Here is a 19,105-nt window from a genome sequence, read left to right as displayed (position 1 = left end):
CTTCAGCAGCAGGCTGGACAACGGAAATGCCCTCTTCGCGGGAGCCCCGGCCAAACTGCTGAAAAGACTTCAAAGCATACAGAACGCCTCCATACACCTGATCCTGAACATCCCACGCCACAGCCACATCACGCCCCACCTAAGAGACCTGCACTGGCTCCCAGTCAGCAGGAGGATCCCCTTCAAGCTCCTCACCCATGCACACAAGGAACTCCACAACACCGGACCGACATACCTCAACAGACGACTCACCTTCTACACCCCTAACCGCCAGCTCTGCTCTGCCGACCTCGCCCTCACCACCATCCCCCGCTACCGAAGAACAACCGCCGCCGGCAGTTCGTTCTCCTACCTCACCGCCAAGTCCTGGAACGACCTCCCCATCCTCCTACGGTGGACCGAAGACCCTCTGACCTTCAGGAGACTCCTCAAGACCTGGCTGTTCGAGCAGTAGCAGCACCCCCCCCAACACCTTGAGACCCTCACGGGTAAGTAGCGTGCTCTACTAATGCCCTGATTGATTGATTGATTGATAAACAGCATATTTATGAATCGTTATTTAGGGACCTTGTGAAGATTTTGCATCAATGTAACCACACAGTGCAAGTTCTCACCATTGTGGGACTTAGATGTATACTATAAATGTTGAAGTTAGGGTGTGTAGAAAGGGTATTCATTGTTGCTCTATGAACTGGCAATATGGAACAAGCTAAGCAGATTCCTCTGCAAGTATATTAATTAGGCTACTCCCGAACACAGAGATCTGGCTTCCACAAGTTGCAGTTACAACATTTTCATAAGCAATCCATAACTCATGGTCCCATGACCAAAAGTGTCATTGTCAAATCAGTGTTGTTTTAATCGCTGTATTTTATTTTATTTTTACTAAATTCACCTCACAATCGATATTGCACATGATGTCACAGGACACATCAAATGTATCCTCCCTGTGATAAATGTATGCTGCAGTAATGTTCTGAATTATATTCCATCAGAAATAAATACAAAATTATTAAAGTCATTATGTATCACAATATCCTGAAATATGTTTGCCTTTATTTTGGGATGTTTGCTTGCTAAATCCAAAATCTGACTTCAAATTGCCAAAAACAAGACAACATTTTGTCAGTTTAAAAACATGGATATGTGACTAAAACACCGTGTCAATGTCATGCATATATATTATCTAACCAAGTATGAGCGAGAACTCTCAGGTCACAAAATGAAGTATATTTCATAGCTGTTGAAGGAATGGAATATGTCTCTGCTTTTAATTTTTGGTCTTGATACGATGTCAGTTGGGAATTAGCTTAAATTCATGATCTTTTAACAAGTCATATCTAGGGAAATGTAACATTTTATTTGATAAAGTATCTTATTAATCAAACAGTACTCTTAAAAGTTTTGTTTTGGTACAAATGTAAAAGGACTGAAAATGTTTGCGTAGGCTCTCGCCTGAGAACGATCATATGTCAGTTTGGAAAGAGAAATAGAAAACGAGAAGGTTAAATGCTGTTATTCATTGTTCGTTTTGCAGTTTTGAAATAAGTCATCGTGAGACTTGTGGGGGCGTTTTTAGTCGCTGCCAGTGGTTTGTGTTTGGCCCGAAGTTGTAGACACAGTAATAGAACTGCGGGGACCTTTCTAAGCAGACACCGAGTGCTTAATAACGACTTTTTTTTATATCATTGTCGCCTAACTCTTTTAGGAAGAGCAATGTGAAATTGCTCGAAGCTGTAAATGAAAGCTTACGATTTTTACATTTGATAATGCGCGTAAAAGTCGAAGGCTGGATTGAACACTATCTGTAAGCTGTCTGCTTGTGAATAGGCGAATGGTATCTATTGTTTATGCGAAGATCGTACACCGTTATTTGTTGTGTAAATACGTAAATAATTCAAAGGGAAGTATAAAAGTTTTAAAAAAGCGCATTTTAGTTTGTTTATTAAAATTCAATATAGACTGGGGGCAGATAATCAAGGGGGTTTATCTCCGCTTTTTGGCTTTAAATGCCAAGAAAGCGGAGATAAAATTATCTCCCTATTACCTAGCTGCCTCAAAGAAGGAGTTCTTAGTTCAACCATTTAAGAAATTGGGGTGGTGGTTGAGGGGGGGAAACCCTACTCAAACAGTAACCACAATCCTTGCCAGGGTGAAGTCACAAGCAAACCCTAAATTAGCCTGTGCTCCACCCTCAGGTAGCTTGCCACAGAGCAGTCAAGCTTAACTCAGAGTAAATGTGTAAAGTATTTGTACAACACTTCAAACAGTAATAGTGAAGACACACCACAAAAAAGCGCCCCACACCATATCAGAAAAGTAGAGTGAATTGTTATGTATAAAAAAACAAGACTAAAAGAACAAAAGTCAGATCAGTTGAACCTGGAGATATGCAATTTTAACTTTTTAGCAAAAAAAGTCCAAAAGCAGAAAGCGGCATCTGTAGACATCTGATTGCACAGGACCGGGACAAAGTCACAAGTTCAGGCTGACCTCGATGGAGCGTTGCCCCGCTACAAGGACCAAGGCCCACTGAACAAGAGTACCCATTAAATCCTGAATGTGGAGCACTGCGAGATCCGGCGTCGAGGATACGTTGCACAGCCGAGGTGATGCAACAGTTCTGAGGAGCTTCAAAACTATGATGCAAGGTGTCGTCTTCAAGGATACCATCGATGAGGGCTTGCGATGTGAAGTCCAGAGTTGATGAAGAGCCGCACACCCGAGGCGATGGGCAAGTTCCAAGGAACTGCATGGCTGCGATGCAAGATACCGCATTGTCATAGCGAATCCCATTGATGGGGAATTGTGGAGCCGGGTGATGCGGATGTGTCATGCAGCAGAGGAGATGCTTAGCTTGCGATTGCCTGCGAGGCTGCGAAGGGAGGACCTGATGCCAAGAGAAGTCCACACAGCTGAGGGGATTTGTCGGTTCTGCTGGATCCACTGATGGGCTGGCATAGCACCTTCAGACTCACTTTCAGGGGTCCAGGACTGGGGTGATACCTCTTGGCAAGGAAGGACTCATAGTTGCAGAGTCCAGGTGCAGGTTACAAGAGACGTGGCCCTTGGAGTCACTTTGGTGATCCTGGCTACAGGTTTGCAGGTCCAGTTCTTCTCACCCAGGCAGCAGGTGGGCAGCAGGGCAGCATGGCAGCACAGCAGGCAGGTATTCCTTCAGGGAACCAGTCCAGCAGAGAGGCAGTCCTAGCAGAGTCTTTCACAGTCCAGAAGAGTACTGAAGAGTTGGTGTCTGAGGTCCAATATTTATACCTGGTGCCTCCTTTGAAGTAGGAAAATCTTCTAGAGGTGTCCCTTTGAAGCGCAAAGGATTCCTGTTTCCCCTGCCTTGGCTCCGGACTAACTACAGAGGCTAGGCATCCCTCTGTGTGGAGGCAGGACACAGACTATTCAAGTGTAAGTTGGCTGAGACAATTTATGCCCTCATTCTTCCAGTGATGACGCATCCAGAGACACAGCTAAGCTCTCTATTGTGTGTGGCTGTCTAGGAGGAATAAACAAAGTCCAACTGTCAGCTACACCCAGTCATGTGTCCCAGAGACAGTTTGCAGGCACTAAATGACGAAGGCAGGAAAATCCCAACTTTCTAAAAGTTATTTTTTTATAAATTGGGTTACCCTGAATACCCTTGTGGGCCTGGGTAATAGAAAGTGGCAAGTAAAAGTGCCTAAAGGGATATTGTTTAAGCATAAATTACATTTGTTTAGACCATGTTTATGAATGCCCTCATATTAGAAACCTGGCAAAGACATTTCCAACTTAAATAAAGTAACTTAAGAATGAATTAATCTTTCACAACTATAGAAACAAAGTATACTGTATTTCTTTTTTTGTATACATTTATCGTCTTGTTTTTATTTTTTTTATGTCTTCATATAACCTCCATAGAATAAGCAGCCTCTCAGTACAGTCCGCAACGGCCGCTCATAACTTGGGGGTCCAGTCTCAGCTGATGTTGTTACGCGACCAAGCCCGCACAGCACATCATGAGCTGACCAAGAGGTATAATCATTGGATGCATTATTACTACCCAATACCACTATTCAAGATCTAAGAGCTTCCACAACAGCCCAAGCTCAGTTCTTTCCCTAGAAGCATTGACCTTTTGATCTAAGTCTCTAAAGTATCTTACTGAATTCCACCAGCCTCTCCATGTAGGAGGTACTGCCTAGCGCCAGTTCCTGCAGATTTCCCTTCTTGCTAAGAGAGTTAAATAAAACACTAGTTTGTTCTGCAAACCCGCAAGGCCTTCCACCCCATCAGGCAACAAGACAATACCAAAAAGAATTACAGAGGAGCTTACCTACACATCTTTACTCAAAATGTTCGACAAGGTCTTACCCACATTGCCCCAGAACTCCTTTAGCAGGGAGCAGGTGGCAAAACATATGGATGTCATCCACCTTCTGGGTACCACATCTTGTACACCTGGCTTCACCACTGCCCCTTATTTTGGACAGTTTGAGTGGGGACCTGTACATCCTGTGGACTGTGAAAAAGTGGTTTCTCATTAGTGCAGCAGATTTGATCAACGGGTAAAGCATGTCTAAAGATACTTGCCATACATTTTTCAGCTTCTCATAAGGCAAGTATTTCTCCCAGACCAGGTAAGGATGTTCCAGCTTCCTGTCTGCTGCAGCGAGGAGATAATTATACCAGAGTGCTACTTCCTTCTTCGGATTTTGATCTTGCAAGTCATCCTCCATTGAGTTGTCCACAAGGGGATGCCATTGTTGGTTCTTGCACCACGTTGAGATTTGGTAATATTTGAATCTGGATAATGTGCCGTTGGTAACATTTTTCCAGTTTTCCCATGGCAGACATTTGTCTCCATCTACTATATCCATCCAACGTTCAACACCCGCATCTGGTAATGGCTGAACTAAAGTGTCCAAGAGGCACTTTGGTGTTTCTGGGAGTTCCATAAGGGGCCCATTCACTGTAGTAAGATAAACCAAAAATAGAGCGGCAGTCAAACCACAGATTGGCAGCAGCATATACAATTTTTTAGAGTATTTGGGGGCACCAAATTCATACAGAAACCCCTCCTCTGGGCTGTCCATCAGCGTAGCCTAAACATGCGGACAGCCAATCAAAGTGTTGTCTGGCCTGAGAAGAAGCATCCTGCAGTACTTCAGTTGATATGCCCAACAGTACAGCTGGAGGTCAGGTAGGTCCAGGCCGCCATTCAAAAGCTTACGTCTTAGCTTCTTTCAAAACAGCCTGATTCCGTTAGCCACCCTTGTATCTATGAGATATTTATGTACCCTTTGATTCGTATTATAAGAATATAAATGTATACCAAAAAAGAAATACACCCTACTTTGTTTCATTTGTTCTGAAAGATTAATTCATTATTAAGTTACTTTCTTTAAGTTGGAAATTTATTTGGCAGGATGTTAATATGAGGGCATTCATAAACATCATCTAAAGAAATGTAATTTATGGTTAAACAATATCCCTTGTAGGCACTGTTACTTGGACCTTTCTAAAAGTGGCATGTCAAAATTTTCATTTAAATTCCAATTTTAGTATAAGAGAGGATTTTTCATTGGAATTCTGACAACACCAAATATGAACTGGTTACCTGTTCCAATTTGGAAGTTAAAGTTACAGCTTATTACCTTTTCCGTGCTCATGACGAGCTGAGCTCGTCATGAGGCACTGTGCTCCGATGCTCATGACGAGCTCAGCTCGTCATGAGCCGTGGAACGCTCGCATGCGGGGATAATTCCCCTGCTGTGCTGAGCGTTCCACGGAAATGGGTGTGGTCATGACGAGCTCAGCACGTCATGAGCATATGAGCACCGGGGCGCTATGCGACCCCGCACGGAAGGTGTTAAATGTGTCTGTCTGTAACACAACTGGTGCTCATGTAAAGCGCTCTGATACCTGATACCTTCGGGTCGAGTTTGTGCTATATAAAACCACGAAAAAAAGAAACAAAAAATGCAGTAAGGTAACTCCAGTGTTATTCCATGGTAGATGTAGGCCTTGCAATAGTGAGAAACACAATGTAAGTGTTTTACACTTCGAGGATATGTAAATCTTAAACGTAGATCTCCATCTTTTTAAATGCATTGTAGCTAGCCCTGTTGGCTGTCCAGGGCCTTCCCTGTGGTCACATTTGTAATAAAAAGGAGGTTTTGGGCCTGGCAAAAGGTTTATTTTCCCAAGTCGATATGGCAGTTTATACCTACACAACAGGCTGCCTGAAATAGCAGACCTGATACAGGTATGCAAGGCTACATAAGTGGATTGCACAACCAGTGCTTCAGGCCCACTAGTGTTATTAAATTTACAGCTCCTGGATACATGTAGGATCACTTTACTAGGGACTAGAATTTACATTAAATATGACAATTGAGTGTAAGCCAATGCTACCATGTTTTAAGGCGCAAGCACATGCACTTTTGTGTGGATTGGCAGTGGTTATGTGCACAGAGTCCAAAGGCCAGAAAAAAACAGATCAGCAAAAACAGAGGACAAAGGCAAAATGTTTAGGGGGACATCCAGCCGAAGCTGAAAGTTGGGAGAACTACCGAACTTCTTGGGAGTTCTCATCACCAAATCAGAAGAACCTAGATAGACCATCAGCACTGGCATGGCCTGGCATAGGATGTTGTCCCACCATAATGTCCACTCCCTGTAGGGAGATGGGCCATGTCAACAGTTTGCGATTGTCAACCCTCATTTGCATATGCCATCTGAGAGGCCTGTGGTTTGTTTGAATTCGGAAGTGAGTTCCAAACAGGTAGGGGCTCAGCTTCTTCAGTGCTCAGACCACAGCAATCCCCCTTTCAACCACACTCGACACGTGTTCCTGGGGAAGTAACCTCCTGCTAATGAAGGCTACTGGTTGGTATAAGCCCTTCTTTTTAAATGTGCTTAGAAAGCCCCTATGCCATGCTCTGAAGTGCCTGACTGCACAGTAAATCCCTTAGAGATGTCAGGAGCTTTGAGCACAGGTGCTCTAAACATGGCCTCCTTGAAGGTGGAAAAGGCTTTTTGGCACACCTCTGTCCTGATCACCATTCTGGGTTGCTTCTACGAAGTAGGCCTAGTTCATGGAGTGTCACTCTGCAAAATTCCAGAGTGACCAAAAAGCAGAGACAAATTCCCCGGAGTTCCGCTCCACGTACCATGGAGGTTTTACACACCAAGCCTCTGGTTGTTCCCAGAGCCCTACGGCATTACCCTGTAAAATACCTTACACCCTGTCCCCTTTGCCACTGAAAATCTGTGCCGCAGAGATGGAGAGAGGTGTAAGGGGATCCACATGCTGCAAGGACTGTCATTATGCAGGTTAATAAATATGCATACTTACAGGAAGCTGGTGAGTGGTGATAGCGCTCAGGTTCAGGGGTAGCATGAAGAGTGTAAGATCTAGGAGCAGTCCACCATGTGCAGTGCCCCGCCCCACTCACAGTAGCAGGGAGTCAAGCAGCCCTGGTCCGGGCTGAGCGCCTGGGCGAGAGTGAGCAAGCAGAGCAGTAGCACAACTGTGCGAGGCTCCATGGCTGGCATTGTGGACAGCGTGCACTTCTGAGCAGCTGGGCTGACCGGAAGCAGTGCCCGACCTTGGCACAATGTCAGTGATGTTAGCGGCCAATGAGGCTGCAGTGGTCGATCGTGGAGTGCGGAAGGTTTAGTTTACACTCATCATGAGCGTCGGATTATCCTGTCCACAGGAAGAACACGAAAAACACCTAGAGGCTAGAGAACAGGGAGGCGGGTCTTTGCAACTCCCTTTCACTTCTAAGCTACCAGGGGCTGCAGCCATGCTTGGGTTTGATGGAGCTCAGGAATACACTTTTACCCACTCCCCAGCATGGGAGGTGGTGTGCTCTGTGAGTGGGGTATTGCATCTGTGCAGTTTTTCTGGGATGTGACGTGCAGAGTGACTGATGTTTTATGGATGGCACAGTGATTACATGAACAGAATTGTAGTTCTCATATATGTTAATCAGAATCCACAAGTACCCAGAAGTGAGGCTGGGAGCCGGTAACTCCCCTACGTGGCTGTAGGTGGAGTTTTGCCTAACTCCGAACCCCAAGCAGAGCCGGAGTGGGAAAAACTTAGCAAACTTCACTGGTGGAGCAGAGTTCACTGTCACCCCTACTTAGAAGTCAGCTCAGTTAAGTCGGCAACAATGGTACCATACCCCTTAACAACCCTTCTATAGTATCTCTTGAGTCCCAGGAAGGCTGTTACCTCAGTCTGAGTTTGACGGAGTTGCCAGGCCGGGATACTTCCAGTCTTGGCCTGGAAGGGCTGTGCCTTGCCCCAGCCTATCATGTGACCCAGATATACCATTGTACCCTGCCAAATGTGGCCTTTACTAGTTGTGACCATCAGGCATGCTTGCAGTAGGACTTTGAGCACCTCCTGGAGATGGTACAGTTGTTCCTACCAGCTGGAACTGAAGGAAGCTATGTCATACAAGTTGAAGGCACATAATTCCTCCTTACCAGCTACAAGCCTGTTGACCAACCTCTGAAACTTGGCTAGGGTATTCATCAAGCCAAAGGGCTTCACTCCAAACTGGAAGTAGTCCTCTGGCATCGAGAATGCAGACCTCTCTTTTGCTCCCTCAGTCAGAGCAATGCCAGTTCCCTAATTTAAAATCAAAAGTACTGAGATACTTGACAGCATCCACCCTGTCTATGAGATCATGAGCTTGGGGGGTGGGGTGCGCATCAGTCTTCATGACAGAGTTGATTCCTTGGTAGTCCACGCAGAACCTGAAGTGGTGTCCGATGGGGCAGCCTTGGGTTCCAGTACCACAGGGCTGGCCCAGGGACTACTGAAGTGCTCAATCCCTTGAAATGTGGCATCATGGAGACCTCCTCCTTGATACTGGCCCTCATATTATATTCTTATCTGACAGCCTGCAAATGTTGTTTAAGACAGTCATACTACCCCTTGGATCATGGGTATACAGGTTTGAGGGAGAACAGAGAAGAAAATTACTCTAACAACTATTGACAGTCACTCCACTGTTTTGGATTCAGAGTAGAGAAGAGGATAATGCTCTCTACTGACACATTGTGCTCTTGGACAGACAGGAGGCTCTTCTAACTCTTGATCTGTCACCAGGAGCATGTTGACTTCAGACCTCGCAAATTGGGGTTTGAGGAGGTTTATATGAAACACTCTTAAGGGGATTCTATGTGTCTTGAGATCCACCTGGTAGACTATGAGGGGTGTTGGAGGGTACTAAAGAGAGAATTAGGTAATCTTACTGCACCAGCTCAGTAAGTCTGGGTAGGACATTAGGAAGGATCACGCCCAGATTTTAGTTACACCTGCCTGTGACAGTGTAGGCCTCTTTGAAGTTAATCAAGTTATGGGATGCAGCCCAAAGAACATACTCGCATGGGAAAAGCAAAATGTCCCCACGCCCAAGGTTTTTGTCTCAGCTTTGGGAGCAAGTTCATACTTTATCAAGGGAGCTATTCAGCCTACCAGGTTATAGACAGGTTCATGTAAATTGGTATTCAATCGGATTAAGGCAGGGGAAAGGTAACTTTCTGTTTTTAATTTCAACCATTGTATTTATCATTTTGAAATAAGAAACAGGACACACTTATGGCATTCTTTGTGAAAATCACTGGAAAGCAAGCAAGCTGTAAGAAGCACTGTAGCTGACCAAAGAAAATCAGTTATACCCTGTAATTGGGGGACCCCACTCCCCACTTCCAACCCCATGCTATCAGTGGTGAAAAAAAGAAGAGAAATCATATATTAGTATCTGAGGGTGAATCACTCACTGAGTCTGTGGGAGTCATCACTGTCAGGGTTAACAGGAGGTTTCCACCTTGTGACCCTACCATGGCCATCATTTCCACTTCACGTTTCTGCAGGCAAGGGTCTGGGTCGCGTGGAGATCTTAGCTGGTGGGCATGCTGGCAGCGCTGGACATCTAAGATTGCCGCCTGCCCGCTTGCCAGGCAGCAGTCTAGTTCTCCTTAGAATCTCCTGGTTTGGTGTAGCGCGCACCAACATTCGACTGCTCACTTCCCTGAGAGAGCTGCTTTTCCCGTAGCTCTGTTGCGTCCAGTCAGTCAGGGTAGACTCGTCTTGGCAAGCTTTTTAGCTCTGACGGTTCCTGCATTTCCAGTGCTTCAGGGGTTCAGGTTAGTATCTATTCTGGTGCATATTTATTTAGAAGTGGAACTAATCTGGAGTTACTCTCGGATTAATTATCCTGTCAGAGCATCTTGGAGTTAACCATATGCCAGCGTGTTTTCTTCTCTCGCTGGCATATATGGTTACAATGTAACACTGCTCAAAGTCTATTCATGTTATCCTTTCTCAGGTCAAAGTGTTCAGTTAAAAGGTTTACTTTGTTAAGGATAGTGTAGCACTTATAGCAAAACTATCTAGCTTCCATTCTAACAAAGGATTTTTTGAGTACATTTAAATACTAGAGTTACAGTCTTTCCTCCTCCTCGTTAGCAGTCATGGCTAATGCATCATCCATAAACGAAAGCATAATTCTCTTACCTGAAATTCTCCTTGGTGAAGTGTAGCTCGAAGTATTCATTCCTCCTCCTCTTGCTACGTACTACAGTGGCATTCCACGCCCCTTGCTAGAAGTTCCTCAGTGCTTTATCTACATGAGAAGATGATAGAAGAGAAGCTATGGCCAAGTATTACTCTGGTAAGGACATTGGTTAGTATAATTGTACAACATTATTTATTTGAATACCTAAAGAGTTTATTGAGAATTGTAAATTGCTTTAAGCTCACTCGAAAGAAGAAGCGAAAGAGCAGACAGAACACAGAGGTCCTTGGCAGTCTCTTCTTACACCCCATCCCCTTTCCTCCCTTGGTACTTACCAGCTATGGATAATTAAAAGAAACCTAACAGGGACGTTCCAAACTGGGCATTGGGAACTAAGCATCATTCTGCTCCTATGCTGTATTAAAGAGGTCTTGGTTCTGACATTCACCCCCATTTCCGAGAGTCTAAGCGTCTTAGACATTGTGAGATGGAGTCCTCCCGTTCTCTGTTGCCTCTTTTCATATGTAGTAAATGGGCTCCATATTACATAACATTTGCCTACTCTGAGTTTTTTCATAGCATAGATAGTCCATTTCTTTCTCCACCTCATATTAATCGAGGGTGCCTTTGGTTGCTTACACATCTGATAATACTCAAACATGCAACTAAGAGGAGTTTGGAGAAAATTTTCCCCTGTGGTGTCGTAGCGAGGATAAGTCTATCTGCTCCCAGGGCACCCAGCAAAACTAAGAATGGTTCATGTGGCAATTTAACTCTAGCAATGGAGTGTATAGTAGTGAGGATTGTGTCCCAAAGTGCTTGCATTACCCGGCAGGTTCTTCAAGTATGGAGGAACATTCCCCTTTCCCCACAAACCTACCAAAATTGGTCTGAAACTCCAACCATTTTATGGAGCTGTAAGGTACCAATGTTTTGGTATAATGTAGAAGTTTTCTTTGTATCAAAGACAAATAGAGGACTTGGAGGCCTGCTGCCAAATAGTTCATAGTTCCCCAGGCATCACCTGTGAGATCTGTGTTGAGTTCCTCTCTCAAAGCTTTACTTAGGCATGTTTCTTCAATGGTGTGAGTGCAAAGATATATCGATAGAGCCACGATATGCATCGGCGACGCACATTGTTAAGATATAAAGTTTTTGTGGGTGTTTCCTCAGTTTGCATGGCTAAGTGGGTGGGTCACACAGCCCAATGTAGTGCCTGTCCTATATTGTACGCATCATGCTGAGGCAATACATTTTTCTCTCCTACATCCCATTGGTTCTCAAATCCACATCCACGTAGAAACCCATTTTCAAAATATTGTTACGTATCTGACATCACCAGTTGATTGGGTTTGTAAAAATATTTCAAAAAGCCAAAAAATGATATTTGCATCTGCTTCTTTGCCAAATTTAACATTAATAAGTTCAATAATGCATCCCAATGTTTTCCTTTGGAGTAGCCCAAACTGCTACAGTGAAAATAGTGTTTTGTGCATTTTCACTATAAGAACATGTTTAACATTAAACTTTTTCATGTCCTTGTAAGCAAGCATCTCCAAAACCTGGCTTACCTGCCATTCCAGCGCTGCGGTCTCCTTTCTTACCATGTCCAGCTGATGGAGTTAGTGGAAAGGAGGCATTGAAAATGGAGTGTGTTTCGTCCCCACAGAACGAGACCTCCAGTCCAAGACGAACAGACCAATTGAGGAGCGGGGTGTGCCGCGAGTGGACCAATCAGCCACCATAAAAGAAGGGAAGACTGTGAACAGAGGACTAACAACGTGTACGGCGACAGACAACTGGAGTAAGTCGATCCCTGAGAAGGAGGCTCGGAAGAGGAACACCATTGAGAGACACGAAGCTGAAGACGACAAAGACGCAATCCAGGGAGAGACTAAAGACACCACCGACATGTGGAGCGAGGAGTGGTGGTCTCCGGAGGTCCCTCAAGAACCGCTGCAACTCTGGAGAATTGCAGCCAGGGCTCGTATGTGAACGTAAGAGAGGGTGGAGGCGTGGTAGCTCGAAATGAACAGTCTACTCGTTTTGTCTTTGTTTTATTTTTTTTTCTTCTTTCCCACCATTGGCACTAATTTTTTGGCCGCTACAAGTGACTTCTTCCCATGCACAAGAGTAACTGCTTGACTCTGCAGAACCACCAACCTCCTGCGGCTCCTATATCGTACACCTGTCCCCGTCAGAGCACCTGTGAAATCATTTAAGTAGACTCTCCTCAGTTTTCTCACTTTCGTTTCCTTGCCTGTGCACCAGTCTTCTACCAGGATGAGGTAAAAGGGTAAAAGTGATATAAACCTGATAAAAGTATACTTACTGTATCCTTTTCCCACTGTTGTTTATTCCCTCTGCAAGCCGCCCGGGACCCCCTCCGACCAACCAGAGTACCTGAAAGAAACAAGAAAGAGAAGGAGTCAGTAAAGAAACTACTCATTTAGTTTAAGCCTCAATGGACCAAACTTGCAATACCCTTGATTTGAAACTGTGGATCTCCTAGGGAAAGGAACCCCTATTATGTATAAACCTTTCTTTGTCCTAATCCTTTCCTTATTTTGACAGTCATACCTGTACAAACTGTAACCAACTATTTGAACAATAAAACGCTCCAATATTACACCGATCTGGCCTCCTCGCTTCTGTTTCCCCCCATCCCTCCAACAGTCCTAATTTTAATTCCTTCGGTGCTCATGTCGAGCCCAGCTCATCATGAGTCACAGTGGAGCTGTGCTCATGACGAGCTGGGCTCGTCATTACGGCTGCACTCCACCCACGCGCGATCGATTCCCTGCCTGTGCGGGAGAATAAATCAGTGGCCCAAGTAGTGATGAGCCCAGCTCGTCATGAGCACAGCTCCACTGTTACTCATGACGAGCTGGGCTTGTCACGAGCACCACGGCACCGTGCTCACCCCCGCCCCCCCTCGCCGTGGGGGAATTACCCCCGTAGTGAAGGGGTTAAATACTATGCACCCTGCCTCATGGGTAGTAAGGCCAAATTAGGGGTGACATTCATATTTAAAATGATGGTTCAGGCCTGTCAAAAGGGGTTATTTTACAGGTGGAATTTGAAATTTTAAAATCACACCAGACTACAAATGGTAGACATGCCGTCATGATATTTGCACTGTCACTAAGGTGAATAGGGTAATGGGTGCAGCACTTACTAAAGACATTACATTTACAGGCCCTGGGTGCACTTTATACCACATATTAGGGACTTATAGGTAACTAAAATATGCCAATTAGGGTTGTGTCAGTTCCATCATGTTACTTCATCTCTGATCCACTTGGATACCGCGTGCAGAGTTCCCCAGCCAACAAAAACAGATAAGGCAAAAATTTAGGGGTTACACCATGAAAAAGATTGTCATTTCAATTGTGACTCATGTTTGTTCTATAATTGGAACATAATACCCTAGTATACTTAGTGACGACCCTCACAGCCATTTTTGATACAGAAATGAAAATGAATAAATATGTTAACACCGTTATAGCATATTCACACTAGTACTATTTGTTTGGAAGATAAAGTTATTCATTTTTACATGAAGTCACCAAACTGCTATTGCTAGGCCAATCAAATTCTCTAAATTAAATTACTGCAGTTCGATTCTGAGACCGAATCACTAAAGTTCCCTAAGTCACAACAGACATTGATGCTTCTTTCCTCAGTTCCCATGGGTCATTTAAATTACAGAGGGGGATGCAGGCACTTGCACTCCCCCTTCTTGCAGTACCAGTCTTGCATTCGCACATTTTCATCCATGTATCCGTTTCTGCATGGCTATGCAGTCTTTTGTCCCTGCACAGTCTCCTTTTTTCTGACATGGACAGTGGAAAATAAAGATTTTAGGAGGCTTCACTATTTGTCTGCCACTGTGGAGGAGGCGCTCAGTTAGTACAACCCAAAGGCTGTCTTTGGTGAGGGAGCATGTTGGTTCCAGGGATCACCAAAGAAACCCCCCATTATGGCATTGGAATAGACTGAAACTAGTCCTTCCTGTAGACCTAGTTGGTAGTATGGATGCTGTACAAAGAAAATTAATATATTGGTGTATTACGCAATTGGAGAGAAGTCAAAGAGCTTCAATAATCATGGCACAATAGAAGCCTGTGCAATAGACTACGACGGCCAAGAAAGTAGACAGTGCACGCAAGGCAGAAGCTCGGCATCTGGGGGTGAGGAAAGTATGCAACTGTCAAATTCTATCAAATATGGCATGTCTGACTGCTGCCATCAAGGGGGTGCTCCCTTAGCTGTCTTTGAAACAGTACTGATGAAGACCCTGTATTGAATGACTCACCAGGTGTTGAAACGTTAGCACATTAATGTTTTTTGGACATTATTAATACTAACAATTAGGACTACTTTAAGTCTAAACCAATGCTACATTTGAAATATAACTAGAAGTACATGAACTACTGCATTGTAGTTATATTTTATTTGTTACATGTGCATATGATCTTTTTTATTCTATCTCCATGTTTTTACATGGAACAGAGCACTGTTCAACCCATGCTTTTATTTATTTTTAGCATCCTAAACTATTTACTGCATAAATGTGCATAATACATTTACGTTATGAAACAGTAGTTGTTTGGACCTCATATTTGTTAACATTTCTGATTCAGTTTTATTGGAATTGTGTCCGTTTTGACATATCCTTGTAGGCTATTGTACCTTCACTTGTCAGATCACATAATTAATAAAAATAAAAAAAAAATACTTGAGTGAACCAGATGGGACCACTGTTATTTGTCTTTATATACTTATGATAGATTTGTCAGGAGATGCTTTGACTGTGCTCCACACATGATGTGATGCAATGTTAATGCTCCCCTGAGGATGCCACTTCCAAGGGTGTAAGGGCAGTCCCAGAGACGTCCTTTTGCAGTCGAGTGCAGTAACTCACTGCAACCACCTACAGGTGGATACTTTTTCCCCTCTTTAAAAATAGTTTGGTCACCTTTAGTGCAAGATGGAATCGCAGTTTCAAATATTGTGCCTATCTTTGATTAATGGCAGAGTTTGTGCCTGCACCGAGGACGAATACTTTATAGAATTATCAAGTTAAGACAGGCACAGCGAACTCGATTTTCAATTTGCCCCCTGCAAGACAACGAAGTGGGATCTCAAACTGTAAAATTCTTCAATATTGCGCATACTTACTGACTAAAAGTGTATATAGCCAGCTCTCCTGGTCCTACTTGCCCATCCTCTGCTTGAAGCCTGGATAATGCACAAAATTGCATAGCCCTCCAGTAAATCAGTATATTGGCTTCTCCTGTAAAACACCGAAAAGCGCTTTAATTAACGAGTTAGAATTACCCAGTTGATCTTTTTAATTGTAAGTGTATTCTGACGCGCATAAGTCTATAAAAGTCTGTAATAGATCCTGTAAAAGACATGTTTACCAGGAGTCAGGTGGAGAGGCTTACTGTCTAGTTTTTGGGTTAATTGATTTTTCAGTCACAGCTCACTTCCCACAGGTTTACTTTTTTATGTTAAAGCTACTGGGCATGATAAAGTTTGTAGGTACCAAGATTTCCATACTACGTGTCATGTGCAGTAAAAAGGAAGGTTTTTACAGTTGCATAATTTTTGCTCCAGTTGTGTACATTAGGGCAAATACAACACAAATTGTTTCCCTTTTATTTGCTATGCTTGCATATAAATTTGAAGAAAACAGACATGTTCGCCACTTTCAAATGTAAAATGCAAACTTCGTTTTGAGCAAAAAAAGTTGTGTCCCATTCTTTTACTGCATAAGTAGAAAAGCAAATCAAACTTAAGATCTGATTACGAGTTGGCGGTCCTGGTTCCGCCATCAAAGTGGCATTGGGATCATCACTGCACCATTGGCGGTTCGACTGCCCTATTACAAAGCTTGCGGTTACATTGACAAAAGACTGCTGCAGTCCCACCTCCACCGCCAGGAAATCTTGACCGCAGCAGTGGCAGGATAGGCTAATGTGTCTGTTGGAGGGCAGACCACCAATGTTACTACCAGCCCAATTACGAGGTGTCTTCTTGCCGACGTGGCTGTGGCGGTCCAACCAGCACATTTGAGCTGGCGAAAAGGGAGAGCTAGAAGGCTGAAACTTACCTGTACTCACCTTAACACCTATGCCACTATGAAGCCGACTCTACAAATCCTGCTGCTGCTCTTTCTGCTTGATGACATCCAAAACCGTCATGGACGAAACCGACTGTACGCTATACTCATACCGTTTCAATGAACTCCTCAGCAAATAGATGCTCCGCCATGCACCTGTCATTGGGTTTGGGGTCTCTGGGCCAAACATATTTTGTGGGAGCCTGTTTGGAATTGTTCTCAATGTATGATCCAATTATAGCTCTATGATGCCGTCTTTGGCCAGGTCACTGCACAGGCACACTCTAATTAAGTGGACATGTGTTCACATCTCATAATCAGCGATAGTGATGTGTGCAGTGAATTATGTCACACAACAGCACCTCCTCATCAATATCATAACTTGTAATCTCTATGACACCGTCACATTGGTCACATGCACCCTTGAGCCTACCAGGTAGGTCTCTCCCCCTCTGCACGGCACCGCCTGTGTCTCCCTGTACCAGCTGCCGCTGCTGATAAGGACTTTCGAGTCCTTCTACCACCCGCAGGCTACCACCTGCCCCTCATCCCTGGTAGCCAGTGGTAGGCCGTAGGTAGGTTTGTTCATCCTCTGCTTTATTGCTTTTATTGTATTGCCTGTATTTTCATTGTTGTGTCTGTGACTGCTCTTGTCTGTCTTCCCCGCTGCCTGTACGTGGTCCGTGCCCCTTTTTCTTCCCTCTGTTCCCCTCGCTGTCGCCGTGCTCTCTCTGCCCGGTCTTTCATTCTGTACCCCTCACTGCCCCTGTGTCCCTGCCCGGTTTTCTCTTCTGTTCCCCTCGCTGCCCCGTGCCTCTCTGCCCGTTCTGCCTTCTGTTCTTAGCTGCCCCTGTATTTCTGTATTCTGTATTTTGCCTGTGTGCTACTCTTTTTTACGGTATTTCTGTACCTTTTTTGCCTTCTGTGCGACTCATTTTTCCCTCGTTTTTGTGCCTCTTTTGCCTTCTGTTCCACTCGTTTTTTGTGCCAGTCTACCTTCTGTGCCACTCTTTTTCCCTCGTTTTTGTGCCTCTTTTGCCTTCTGTTCCACTCGTTTTTTGTGCCCTTCTGCCTTCTGTTCCAATCGTTTTTTGTGCCCTTCTGCCCTGTGTTCAACTCATTTTCCCTCGTTTTTTCTGCCCTTCTGCCTTCTGTCCCACTTGCTTTATGTGCCTTTCTGCCCCCTGTTCCACTCTACCAGTGGGACCTCTAAAAGGCTGGGTCCCTGGGCCAGAGTCCACTTTGCATCTGCCTCAAAAGTTCTATGAGATACAGAAAACAATAGTCCTAAACCTTCACTTAAATGCAATATAAATCAATGATATCAAATCAATCCCGTGGTGTAGGGCAGTAAAACTCTGAAATTCGGAATTGGAATTCGGAATTGGAATCGGAGATGGACGCTACAGTTTCCAGCATTGAGTGCTATATAACTGATTGAAGCAGTTTGATTACCCTCACTACGGGTCAGGGTGGAATCCTGCATAGGGCTAATTACTCACTGGTCAAGGATATACCCACCAACCCCATGCCTCCAACAGAGGAATTGAACCAGTAAGGACTCTACTGGCCCTCTCCGCAATCTCTGCGGATGTGAAACACGGACAAGTCTCCTAGTTGGTTGGCCACCCCAGTCCTGAGGAAGACTCGCAGGCCGAGGCCCCAAATTACCCTCTGTGCCCCAAGTCGGGTCAAAACGTCGATGCCCATACCCATCGAACCTGGACCAAAATAACCCCCATCTTTGTTGTGCTAAACAATGATACATTCATGGAATGTGAAAAATATATATATAGACCTGGTAAACTATCAATATTGTATGGCCAGGTTAGCTTGATTAATATTCCTTTATCAATATAATCGCTGAACTGTCTCTAAACACTTTCTACTTTCACCTGGGAAACTTCCCAATCCCCACACTTGAGCACACACTCACTTTCTGCACGTTCCCCCTGGAGTAACCACTCTAAATCTCCTTTGTTGTGTATCAAAATGAAATGCAGTTAGACTTCAACTGTTATTCCAAATATGACTGAATAAAATAGTTTATTTTGGATATCTTTGGTTGTTGCACATAACTCTCTTATATGTCTTAATTACTGTGAGCAGACATTCTGTGAGCTCACAAAAATTGATTTGATATAATTGATTTATATTGCATTTAAGTGAAGGTTTAGGACCATTTTTTTCTGTGTTTGATAGAGCCCAGGTCCAAGACTGTTATTTGGTCACCCCATTCTTTGTAATGTTCAAAACCTCTATGTGCATAGGACCTGTGGCTTGCAGTATATCAGGGACAACCAATAGCATAACCAAGTGCCATGCATCTGTGGCTGTGTGTAAATGCAAGTCATAAAAGTATACACAGCAGTGACAGCATTTGTCACACATTTACATAAAGCAGGTGTAAGGTACCTACGTGAAAATGGACACATGTCCATAA

Source organism: Lissotriton vulgaris, chromosome 12, assembly GCF_964263255.1.
Source record: "Lissotriton vulgaris chromosome 12, aLisVul1.2, whole genome shotgun sequence".
Taxonomy (NCBI): domain Eukaryota; kingdom Metazoa; phylum Chordata; class Amphibia; order Caudata; family Salamandridae; genus Lissotriton; species Lissotriton vulgaris.
This window is presented reverse-complemented; position numbering follows the sequence as displayed.